Consider the following 12,963-nt stretch of genomic DNA (forward strand, 5'->3'; position numbering starts at 1 on the left):
GCAAATAAGAACAGCAACTGAACCTGGAGCTGAGCTGCGCCCTCCACAACGAAGACTGAAAGGACAACAACTTGACTTGGGGAAAAAAAGAAAAAGTCCTGGAAGTATACACTGTTCCCCAATAAAGTCCTGTTCCCCTTCCCCAATAAAATCTTTTTTTAAAAAAAAGCTTCTGAAACTGATAGAGATCCAGTCAAGATGGCAGAGTAGGTCAACACTGTGCTTACCTCCTATCATGACCATATTAAAACTACAATTAAACTACAGAATAACCATCATTGAGAATCACCTGAAGTCTAGATGAACCAAAGCCCCACCACTAAGGACACACAGGAAAAACCACCCAGAAACTCATAAGAGGGCCAGAGACATGGAACAGGCTGGTCCTACACCCGTGTGTGACCATTAAAAATTGGGAGGGATATCTCAGCTATAGAAGTCCCCCTGGGAGGAGCAAGGGGTCCCAGCCCCACACCAGGCTTCCCAGCCCATAGTTCCAGTGCCGGGAAGAGAAGCCCCCATAACTTCTGGATGTGAAAACCAGTAGAGTATGTGGCTGAGTGAGGCTGGGCAGCTGCAGTCCCAGGCACTCCTCTTAAAAGACTCACACATGGACTTACTTGCTGACAAACTCACTCACTCTGAGCTTCAGCACTGGAGCAGCAGCTTGAAAGGTGCCAGGGACATACGGGGTGGAACTGAGTTGTCTGGTTTCAGAGCAAGGGCTGGAGGTGGCTTTCTCCCAGACTGAGGAGCTGGCGAAAGCTATTGTTTCTTTGTTGAGCCGTCCCCACTCCCAGTGTGCAGATGCAGGTGGTCATATCTGAGTCTCCATAATCTGGTTAATGCTGTTTGATTGCCCTGATTCCCTGAGACTCCACACAATTTTCAGACACACCCTAGCTACTTCCAGTGGCTTTTCCATATAAACAGCCTGCCTTGGCTCATGCTGAGGACATTCATATAATCTCTCAAAGTTTCACAAAACCCAAACAAGTGGCATTTGGCTTCAGCATGTCCTGTACCTCTGGCTGAGCAACCCTAAGCCCAGTACTAGCCACAGTCAGCCCTGGTTCACGGCTTAGCCACTTGAGACACCTCCAAGTCCAGTAAGAGTGGTGGCCATCTGCAGATTGCTTTGTGGCTAGTGCCAGGTGGCCATTGGGCAGGGCTGAACTTGGGCTGAATTTGGCCTACTATGAGGTCCCTCCCAGGAGGCCCCAGGGCTGGCATGCCCAGTGGCCAGCTTCAAAGCCAGCCAGAGCATCACCCAGCCGCCTCCAGGGATGACACACCCAAAAGGCACCAGAGCACTGCTAAAGCAAATCCTGCTCTACAGGGTCAGCCTCTGTACAACAGCTCCTCTACTGTAGTCACAGCCAGGCCTCACAACTGATAAGCTTGAGGATCGATCCCTCCCATCGACATGCAAAGAGCAACCAAGTCTCAACTACAACAGGAGAGTACACACAACCCACACAAGGGACACACCTGGAGTACCTGGCTCAGGTGACCAGGAAGACTGTGCCATTAAGTTCAATAGCACACCTGTTCTGTAAGACCACTCTATTAAGACCAGGAGGCATAGCAGTTCTACTTAATACATAGAAACAACCACAGGGAGGTAGCCAAAATAGGGAGACAAATGAAGCATGTCTCAAATAAAAGAATAGAACAAAGCTCCAGAAAAAGAACTAAACAAAACAGAGACAAGCAATCTACTAAATGCAGAGTTCCAAGCACTGGTTACAAAGATTCTCAATGAACTCAAGGAGAACTTCAACAAAGATAGGGAATATAAAAATGGAGATAGAAAACATAAAAAAGAACCAGTCAAAAGTAAAGACTACAATAACTGAAATGAAGAACACATCAGAGAGAATCAACAGTAGATTAGATAAAGCAGAGGATAGAATCAGTGATTTAGAAGATAAGGTAGCAGAAAACACCCAATTAGAACAGAAAAAAAGAATCTAAAAGTATGAGGATAGTTTAAGGGGCCTCCAGGACAACAACAAGCAAACCAACATGCGCATCATTGGGGTACCAAAATGAGAAGAGAGAGAGCAAAAAAATTAAAAACCTATTTCAAGAAATAATGATGGAAAACTTCCCTAACCTGGTGAAGGAAATAAATATATAAGCCCAGGAAGTGCAGAGAGTCCCAAATAAGATGAACTCAAACAGACCCACACCAATACACATAAGAATTAAAATGCCAAAGTTTAAATACAAAGAAAGAATCTTAAAAGCAGCAAGAGAAAAGCAGTTAATTACCTACAAGGGAGCTTCCATAAGATTGTCAGCTGATTTTTTAACAGAAACTTTGTAGGCCAGAGGGGATTGGCAGGAAATATTCAAAGTGATGAAAAGCAAGGACATACAACCAGGATTACTCTACCCAGCAAAGCTATCGTTTAGAATCAAATGATGGATAAAGAGCTTCCCAGACAAGAAAAAGCTAGAGAAGTTCATCAACACCAAACAAGGAATCTTTGAGGGACTTCTTTGAGATAAAAGTTATGAATAATAAAAGGGCAATAACTACATATCTATCAATAATTACTTTCAATGATGTAAATGTATTAAGTGCTCCAGTCAAAAGATAAGGTAGCTGAATGGATAAGAAAACAAGACCTTTACATATGCTGCCAAAACGAGACTCACTTCCAATCAAAAACCACACACAGACTGAAAGTAAAGGGATGGGAAAAGATATTTTATGAACATGAAAAAAAGAAAAGAAAAAGAAAAAGCTGGGGTAGCAATACTTATACCAGATAAAATAGACTTTAAAATAAAAGCTATAAGAAGAAACAAAGAACAACCCAGTAATCCACTTCAGGGTATTTTTCTGAAGAAACCAAAAACACTACTTCCAGGGGACGTGTGCATCCATATGTTCATTGCAGTATTATTTACTATGGCCAAGATGTGGAGGCAGCCTGGGTGTCCATGGATGGATGAATGGATAAAGAGGAGGTGGTACATATACACAATGGAATATTGCTCAGCCATGGAAGGGAATGGGTTCTTGCCATCTGCGGCGGCATGGATTGACCTGGAATATATTGTGTTGAATGGAGTATGCCAGACAGAAAGACAGATGCAATGTGATTTTGCTTATGTGTGGAATCTAAAGAACAAAACAAACAAACAAAACAGAAACAAACTCATAGATACAGAGAACAGTTTGATGCTTGCCAAATGGGAGGGGAGTTGGGAATGATCAAGGGGAAGGGATCAAGAAGTACAAATTGGTTGTTACACAGTGGTCATGAGGATGTAGGGTATCGCATAAGGAATATAGTCAGTAATATTGTAGTAACTGGTGTCAGATGGGTCCTAGATTTATCGGGATGATAGATGGGAGGGGCATGGGGGCAGGGCAAAAAGTTGAAGGGATTAAGAGGTATAAATTGGCAGTTACAAAATAGTAAAGTAAAGCATAGGGAATATAATCAACAATATGGTAATAACTATGTGTAGTGCCAGGTGGGTACGAGACTATTCAGTGGGATCACTTCTTAAATTATATAAATATGTCACCACTATGCTGTACACCTGAAATTAATATAAAATAATATTAAATGACAACTGTAATTGAAAAATTAAAAGGGGGGAAAGGGGAAGGGGAATAAGAGGTTCAAATTTCCAGGTATAAAACAAGTAAGTCATGGGGATGTAATGTACAGCATGGGAAATATAGTCAATAAAATAGTGATAGCATGGTACCGTGTCAGATGGTTGCTGGATTTATCATGGTGATAACTTCTTTAGGTACATAAATGTTGAATAACTATGGTGTATGCCTGAAACTAATATATTATTGCATGTTAGCTATGTTTTAATACAAATATTTTTAAAATTTTTTAAATGATAAAAATAAATTAAAAAACAAAAGGATTCTGCTCATCTAAAGACACCATTAAGAAACTAAATAGACAAGCCACACTGAGAGAAAAACATTCAAAATACGTATATCTTATGTATGAGTTATACCCAAATATATAAGTATAAACAAATGACTTATACCCAAAAATATATACAATACCCAATAATAAAAAGAAAAACAGAAGATACCAGTTCCTGTCAAAATGGAGAAAACACATTCCATCCCATTTCTCCCACTGGATGTAATTTAAAACCTAGGCAGAATGCATGGAACACCTATGTGAGAATTCTGGTAATTAAATAATAGCAGGATTATTGGGGAAGGAAACCAGACATCAAACAACCACCAAATCAGGGGTGGTTTTCCCAAATTTCCCCTCTCTGGTATCTCCCAGACCAGATTGAAAGGCAGCTTGAAACCTGAAACTGTGCCACAGGTAAAGATAGAAAGCTCCAAGAGAAACCATTTATTTGTCATCCCAGCAGCACGAAAGAGGTCTCCATGGTCAGAGAAAGTGCGGAAGATTCTTTGGTTTTTGTTTTGTTTCGTTTCTCTGATTCACTTTCACCCCAGTCTTCAGGTAGCCACAAGGTGAGAGTGGTAGCAAATCCCAGAGCCCATTAGAACGAAAGCCCACAGAAGATAAGGAGGAATTTGTGGCTTGAACCTAACTGGGTCAGTTCCCTGATAAAACAAACAAACAAAGCCTACAAACAACAAATCAGCATCCTCATAGGATTTAATCAAGACCCTGAGTCACATAATGTTATATTCAAAATGTTCAGATAAAAGCCAAAATTATTCAATATACAAAGAGCCAGAAAATGTTCAATGTTTTTTTCTTTTTAAATCACAGTTGACTTTCATTATATTAGTTTTAGGTGTGCAGCATAGTGGTTAGACATTTACATAACTTATGAAATCTAGTACTCCCCTGACACCATATGTAGTTATTACATTATTATTCACTATATTCCCTAAGTTGTACTTTATATCCCTGGGACTATTTTATAACTGCCATTATGTACTTCTTAATCCCTTTTTTAAGGTAAAAGAAAATCAAGGGACTCTAACCTTGTGAGGTCACATGTATGTTGGAATTATCAGACAAATGGTTATTTTTGTTTGTTTTTATTAAGACTTTATTTTTTTACAGCAGTTTAATGTTCATAACACAATGGAGGGGAAGGTACAGAGATTTCCCACACACCCTCCGCCCTCCCACATTCATAGTCTCCCTCATTATCAACAACCTCCCCCAGAGCAGGACATTTGTTGCAACTGATGAACCTACAGAGATACATCATTATCATTCATAGTCCATAGTTTACATCAGTTCGCTCTTGTACATTCTATGGGTTTGGATAAATGTATAATGACATGTATCCAACATTGTTAGATTCATACAGAATAGTTTCACTGCCTTAAAAATCCTGTATTCTGCCCACTCACCCCTCTCCACCCCTAACCCCCAACAAACACTGATCTTTTTACTGTCTTCACAGTTGTTTTTTTTAAAGGATTTATACATTCCCCCCCGCCCCCCAAATCTGATTCAACGGTTGTTTCTCAGTCTAGTTGTGTAGGATGCAGCCCCCTGGTCCATGCTGGTCTTATGAGCCTTGCACTCCCCCGGGCTGAGGCAGTCTGTCGCCGGCCGCTGGTTGGCCGCTCAGGGCAGCTCACAGCAGCTCTTGCTGGCTGCCAGCCATTCACCGCAGCCCACAGCAGCCCACAGCAGCCCACGGCAGCCCACGGCAGCCCACGGCAGCCCACGGCAGCCCAGCTCCAGGTCAAGCTGTTGTTCACAATCTTAGCTGTAGAAGGCGCAGCTCACTGGCTCATGTGGGAATCTAGCATCACTTGTTGAAATGACTTTGTTCCATTATATTGCCTTTGCTCCTTTGTCAAAGATCAGTTGACTATATTCATGAGGGTCTGTTTCTGGGCTTTCCATTCTGTCCCATTGATCTATTTATCTATCATTTTGCCAATACTAGTATAGCTTTATAGTAAGTCTTGAAGTTGGGTAGTATCAGTCCTCCAACTTTGTTTTTCTCCTTTGATAATGTGCTGGTTATTCTGGGTCTTCTGTCTCTCCATATCAACTTTAGAATCAGTTTCTCCATATCCACAAAATAACTTGCTGGGATGTTGATTGGTATTGCATTGAAACTATAGATGAAGCTGGGAAGAACTGACATCTTGACAATATTGAGTTTTCCTATCCATCAATATGGAATGTCTGTCCATTTATTTATTTCTTGTTTTATTTCACCCATCAGAGTTTTACAGTTTTTTTCATATAGATCTTGTACATATTTTGTTAGATTTATACCTAAATATTTCATTTTTGTGAGCACAAATGTAAATAGTATTGTTTTTCCATTTCAGACTCCTTTTGTTAACTACTGGTACATAGGAAAGTGATTGCTTTTGTGTATTAATCTTGTACCCTGCAAGAGACAAAGGTTTTGATAACAGCTACTATGCCACAAAAACAAGAATAAAATCAAATAGTCTAATTTTTAGATGGGCATATGGACATATGCTCAACATCACAAATCATTAGAGACATGCAAATCCAAACTACAATGAGATATTACTTTACACCCATTAGGATGGCCACCATGAAAAAGAAAAACAAGTGTTGGTGAGGGTGTAGGAAAATTGGAACCCTGGTGAACTGTTGGTAGAAATGTAAACTGGTGCAGCCACTATGGAAAACAGTATAAAGGTTCCTCAAAAAGTCAAAAATAGAATTACTATATGGTCCAGCAATTTCACTTCTGGGTATATATCCAAAAGAATGGAAAGCAGGATCTCAAAGAGATATTTGCACACCCATGTTCAGCGCAGCATTGTTCACAATACCCAAGAGGTAGAAGCAACACGAGTACTCATCAATGGATGCATGTATAAACAAACAAGCATATATATATATATATACACACATATATATGTATATATGTACATATGCATATATATATATATATATATATATATATATATATATATATATATATATATATATATAATTTGGCCTTTAAAAGGAAGGAACTCCTGTCCTGTCACATGTTATAACATGGATGAACGTTGAAGATATAATGCTAAGTGAAATAAACCAGTTAAAAAAAGACAAATACTGTCTCATTCCATTTATATAAGGTATCTATAGTAGTCAAAATCATAGAAAAAGAAAATTGAATTATATTTGCCAAGGACTGAGGGAGGGGGAAATCAAGAGTTATTGATCAATGGGCATACAGTTTCAGTTTTGCAAGATGAAAAATTAAAAATCTGTTATACAACAGTATGAATATAATTAACACTACTGAACTATGCACTTTAATATGGTTAAGATGGTAAATTTTATGTTATCTGTTTTTTTAACCACAAATAAGAATAAAATAGTCATTATAATCATGATCCAAGAAGGAGTGAAGACTCTTAAAATGAATAGAAATATAGTAAGTATCATCAATGAAAGAAAAAATATATAAAAAGAACCAAATGGGAATTTTAGAATTGAAAAGTATGGTTACAGAAACAAAAACTTCACTAGATGGGTGCAAGAGCAGAATGGACATGACAGAGGGAGAGTCACTGAACTTGAAGATGGATCAATGGAAAGTATCAAATAGGAACAACAAAGAGTAAAACCGAGGGGGGAAGCTGAACAGAGCTTCAAGGACCTGTGGGAAAATACCTAAAGGTCTAACACTCATGTCATCAGAGTTTCAGAAGAAATAGAGAAAGAAAAAAATATTTGATGCAGAAGAAATATTTGAAGAAATAATGGTTGAAAACTTCCAAAAGTTGCCAAAAGACATAAACTTACAGATTCAAGAAACTCAGCAATATCCAAACAGGAAAAACTCAAAGAGATATATTTCCAAACCTACAACAACCAAACCACTGAAAACTAAAGGCAAAGGATATATCTTGAAAATAGCTGGAAAAAAACTATGCATCCCATCTAGGAAAACAACAATTAGAATGGCATCAGAAATGTCAGGAATGAAGGAAGAACAATAAAAATGGGTAATATCTAAGTAAATATAATAGACTGTTTTTCTACTCTTAAGTTCTTTAAAATTTGCATGACAGCTGAAAGCAAAAAATATAACATTGCCTGATGGAATTTTCAATGTATGTAGAAGTACTATACACGACAACTACAACAAATGGAGTAGGACAAAAGAATCTATAAGGTGTTAAGGCTTCTATATTCCACTTAATGTAGTAAAATGTTAATTCTAAATAGACTGAGAAAAGTTAAGTGTGTATATGGGCATACCTCATTTGATTGCACTTCTCTTTACTGTCTTCATAGATGTTGCATTTTTTACAAAGAGAAGGCAAGACCCTCCACCAGCAAACATATTATGACTCTCTTTATTCTGACACTCACTTTATTGCTGTGATCTGGAGCCAAACCTACAAAATCTCTGAGGTATGCTGTATTGTAATCCCTAGAGCAACCTCTTAAAAAAAGATTTAGGAATTCCAACTTCTGAAATGTCAGAGTAAAGACCTCTGAAATACAATCCTCCATAAAAAGCAATGAAAACAAAGGCAAAATTGTCGAAATCAACTTTTTAGAACTCTGGAAATAAACCAAAGACTTGCAACAATTCAAGGAGTGTTTCTTCAAGAAAAGTAGTCTCAGTAAGAACAATGAGCTTTGTGGCATTTAACTTGCCCCAATCCTATTTCCTTATTGCCTGTTCTATAGTAGATTTGAAAACCAAAAACCACGCAACTATGGTAGCTATAAAAACCCATAGGCTAATAGCCAATATAGAGGACAAAACAAGCTTGGAGGTCCCTTACCCCAAGAAATGTCACTATTTGACCTGTCTGGAAGCTCAACTGAAAAGCCCCATTTTCAGGGCTTGTCTTTATTTTACCTGACTCAGAGGTCACTCTGTGCAAAGAGTGCTATTTAAAAGGCATTGTCAGGGGCAGACGAGTGGCTCAGTTGGTTAGAGCGTGAGCTCTGGGCAACAGGGCTGCCGGTTCAATTCCCACATGGGCCAGCGAGCTGCACCTTCTGCAACTAGAATGAAGTCAATGAACTGCTGCTCAGCTCCCAGGTGGCCAGACGGCTCCGTTGGTTGGAGAGCAGGCTCTCAACCACAAGATTGCTTTGACTCCTGCAAGGGATTGTGGGCTGCACCCCCTGCAACTAACATCGGTAACTGGACCTGGAGCTGAGCTGCACCCTTGACAACTAAGATTGAAAGGATAACAACTTGACTTAGAAAAGACCTGGAAATACATGCTGTTCCCCAATAAAGTCCTGTTCTCCCTCCCCAATAAAATCTGCAAATGAATGAATGAATTAATTAATTAAAAGGCATTGTCAAAAATAATCAGTGCAGTTGTTTAACATTGCAGCTGCCTGAGGCAGCTTTATCAATTGGAGCTAATAAAAACCTAAGAAATATCTGGGAATCCGTTGCCCATAGCGGGGTCTCTAAAAATCCCAAGAATATTCCTAGGTGTTTAGAAGGCCGCATGATGTGCAGCGCTATGCACATGCCCAGGAAAGACCTGAGAAGGCCCTCATGTCTCACCTCTGACTGACTCTGAGGCTCTGTACAAGACAAAGGCAGAGCTGTAAACTGCCTATCAGAGCATTGAAGCCATGCCCTAATACACAAGCTCTTGACAAAGGCTAGGAGATGTATTGGTTCGAGGCATTTAAGGAAATCTGTCTACTCATTAGCTGGTCATTAAGCTAACCAAGCAGAAACTTCAGTGGCCATGCATGACAAAGAATGCAGACTTCAGGAAAATCACTGAAAAACAGCAACAAAAACAAACTGTACTTGAAAAAAAGTGTATTCTGCTGTTGTTGCATGAAGTGTTCTATAAGACTCAATCAGATATACTTGGTTGATAAAGTTCTGTTTTTTTATATCCTTGCTGATTTCTGTCTACTGTTCCACTGTTTCCTGGGGTGAGGGGAGGGTGTCTTATATCCACAATTTCCCCATGATTTGAAACATTCAGTTTTCAACACACAAAGAAATGATAAAGTATGTCCCATACATGGTAGGAAGGAGGTTAGGTTAGGGGAAGCAGTCAACAGAAACTAGGCCTGATCGAAGCCCAGAAGCTGAACCTAGTAGACAATGGTTTTATATCAACTATTATAATATATTCAAAGAATAGAAATTATATCTAAAGAATTAAAAGAAAGTGAGACAATGTCTCACCAAAGAGAGAATATCAATAAAGAAATAGAATTATTTTTTAAAAGAATCAAATAGAAAGTCTAGACTTGAAAAGTACAACTGATAAGAAAATTTCACTATTAGGGCTTCCTGTGGACTGAATTGTGTACCCCACAAAATCCATGTGTTGAAGCCCTAACTCCCAATGTGATTGTATTTGGAGATAGGGCTTTTAGGAGGTAATTAAAGTTAAATGGGATCATAACAGATCCTCAATAAGATTAACAGCTTTTTTGTCATCAGAATTCAAGGTGGTCAGGCAGCAACAGGATGACATATTCAAGGATCTAAAAGAAAAAAACACTGTCAGCCAAAAAGTCTATATCCAGAAAAACTATCCTGGGAAAAAAGCAACAAAACCAAACTGGGGTGGGGATGGGGGTCCTGTAAAGGAGAAGTTAAGATAGTCCCAGATACACAAAAACAGAGGATTTGTCATTATCAGACTTGCCTTATAAGAAATACTGAGGGGAGTTCTTTAAGCTGAAAGAAAGGACATTAGACAATAAATTGAAATCCACACAAAGAAGTATATAGCACCAGTAAATGTTCTGTCAAATACATTTTGGGAGAAGACAAATAAAAACAGTGAAAATAAAAAATCACATTCAGAGCTCTCTGCTGCCTTCGCCTCCTCCTCCTCCTCCTCCTCCTCCTCCTCCTCCTCCTCCTCCTCCTCCCTTTTCTCCTCTTTCTCTTCTTCCTCCTTCTTCTCTTTCTATTCAGGTATACAAAACAACATAATGATTAGACATTTACATACCTCACAAAGTGATAACTCCAATAAATCTATTACCCACCTGACACTGTACATAGTTATTACAATATTATTGACCATATTCCCTATGCTGTATTTTACATCCCCATGACTGTTTTTTAAATTATAGTTGACATACAATATTATTTTATATTAGCTCGAGGTGTACAGTATAGTGGTTAGACATTTATATAATTTATGAAGTGATCCCCCTGATAAGTCTGGTACCCATCTGACACCATAAATAGTTTTTACACTATTACTGACTATATCCCCAATATTGTAGTTTACATTCTGTGACTCTTTTGTAACGATTAATTTGTATTTCTTAATCCCTTCACTTTCTTACCCAGCCCCCAAACCTCCCTCCCATCTAGTAACCGTCAGTTTGTTCTCTATGAGTCTCTTTAGGTTTTGGTTGTTTGTTTATTTTGTTCGTTAGATTCCACGTATAAGTAAGATCATATGGTATTTGTCTTTCTCAGTCTGACTTATTTCACTTAGCATAATAACCTCTAAGTCCATCCATGTTGTTGCAAATGGTAAGATTTCATTCCATTTTGTAGTTGAGTAATATCCCATTGTATGTACTCAAATGTACCACCTCATCTTTATCCAATCGTCTATTGATGGGCATTTTGGTTGTATCCATATCTGGGCTATTGTAAATAGCACTGCAGTGAATATAGGGGTGCATATAACTTTCTGAATTCGTGTTTTGGATTTTAAAAAAAACAAATACCCAGAAGTGGAATTGTTGGGTCACAAGATAGTTCTATTTTTAATTTTTTGAGGAACCTCTATACTATTTTCTATTAGGGCTACACCAATTTGCAATCCCACCAACAGTGCACAAGGGTTCACTCTTCTCCCATCCTCACCAACACTTGCTGTTTGTTGATTTACCTAATAAGAGCCATTCTGACAGGTGTAAGGTGATATCTTGTAGTTATAATTTGCATTTCTCTGAGGATTAGGGGATGTAGAGCATTTTTTCATATGTCTATTGGCCATGTGTATGTCCTCTTTAGAGAAATGTCTATTCAGGTCCTCTGCCCATTGTTAATTGGATTGTTTGGTGTTTTGGTGTTGAGTTGAATTAGTTTTTATAAATTTTTGATATTAAGCACTTATCAGGTGTATCACTGGTGAGTATCTTCTCCCATTCAGTAGAATGCCTTTCCGTTGGTTTTTTTTTTTTTTTTTTTTTTTTTTTTTGATGATGTCCTTCACTGTACAAAAATTTTTAATTTGATGTAGTCCCATTTGTTTGTTTTTTCTTTTGTTTCCCTTGCCTCAGGAGATATATCAGTAAAAAATTTGCTAAAGGTAATGTCTGAGAATTTACTGCCTATTTTTTCTTCTATGACTTTTATGGTTTCAGGTTACATTTAAGTCCATTTAGAGTTTATTCTTGTGTATTGTGTAAGAAGATGGTTCAGTTTCTTTTTTTTTTTTTTTTGCATGTATCTACCCAGTTTTTCCAGCACCATTTATTAAATAGCCTGTCTTTACCCCCAGTGTATATTCTTGCTTCCTTTGTCATGGATTAAATGACCATATAGGCATGGGTTTAATTCTGGGCTCTTTATTCTGTTCCATTGATATATGTGTCTGTTTTTATGCAAATACCATGCTGTTTTGGTTGTAGATCTTTGCTTTTCATGACTCTGAATATTTTGTGTCAATCCCTTCTTGCTTGCAAAGTTTCTGTTGAGAAATCAGCTGACAATCTTATTGGAGCTCCCTTGTAAGTAATTAGTTGTCTTGCTGCTTTTAGGATTCTCTTTGTCTTTAACCTTTGCCATTTTAATTATAATGTATCTTGGTGTAGGCCTCATTGGGTTCATTTTGTTTGGGACTCTGCACTTTCTGGGCTTGTATGTCTATTTCCTTCACCAACTTAGGAAATTTTTCAGTCATTATTTGTTCAGATAGATTCTCAATCACTTGCTATCTCTCTTCTCCTTCTGGTTCCCCTATGATGCGAATGTTGTTACACTTGATGTTGTCCCAGAGGTCTCTTAAACTATTCTCATTTTATTTGGATTCTTTTTTCTTTTTGC

Source organism: Rhinolophus sinicus, chromosome 2 (assembly GCF_057876585.1).
Source record: "Rhinolophus sinicus isolate RSI-liver-muscle chromosome 2, RSI-T2T, whole genome shotgun sequence".
Lineage (NCBI taxonomy): Eukaryota > Metazoa > Chordata > Mammalia > Chiroptera > Rhinolophidae > Rhinolophus > Rhinolophus sinicus.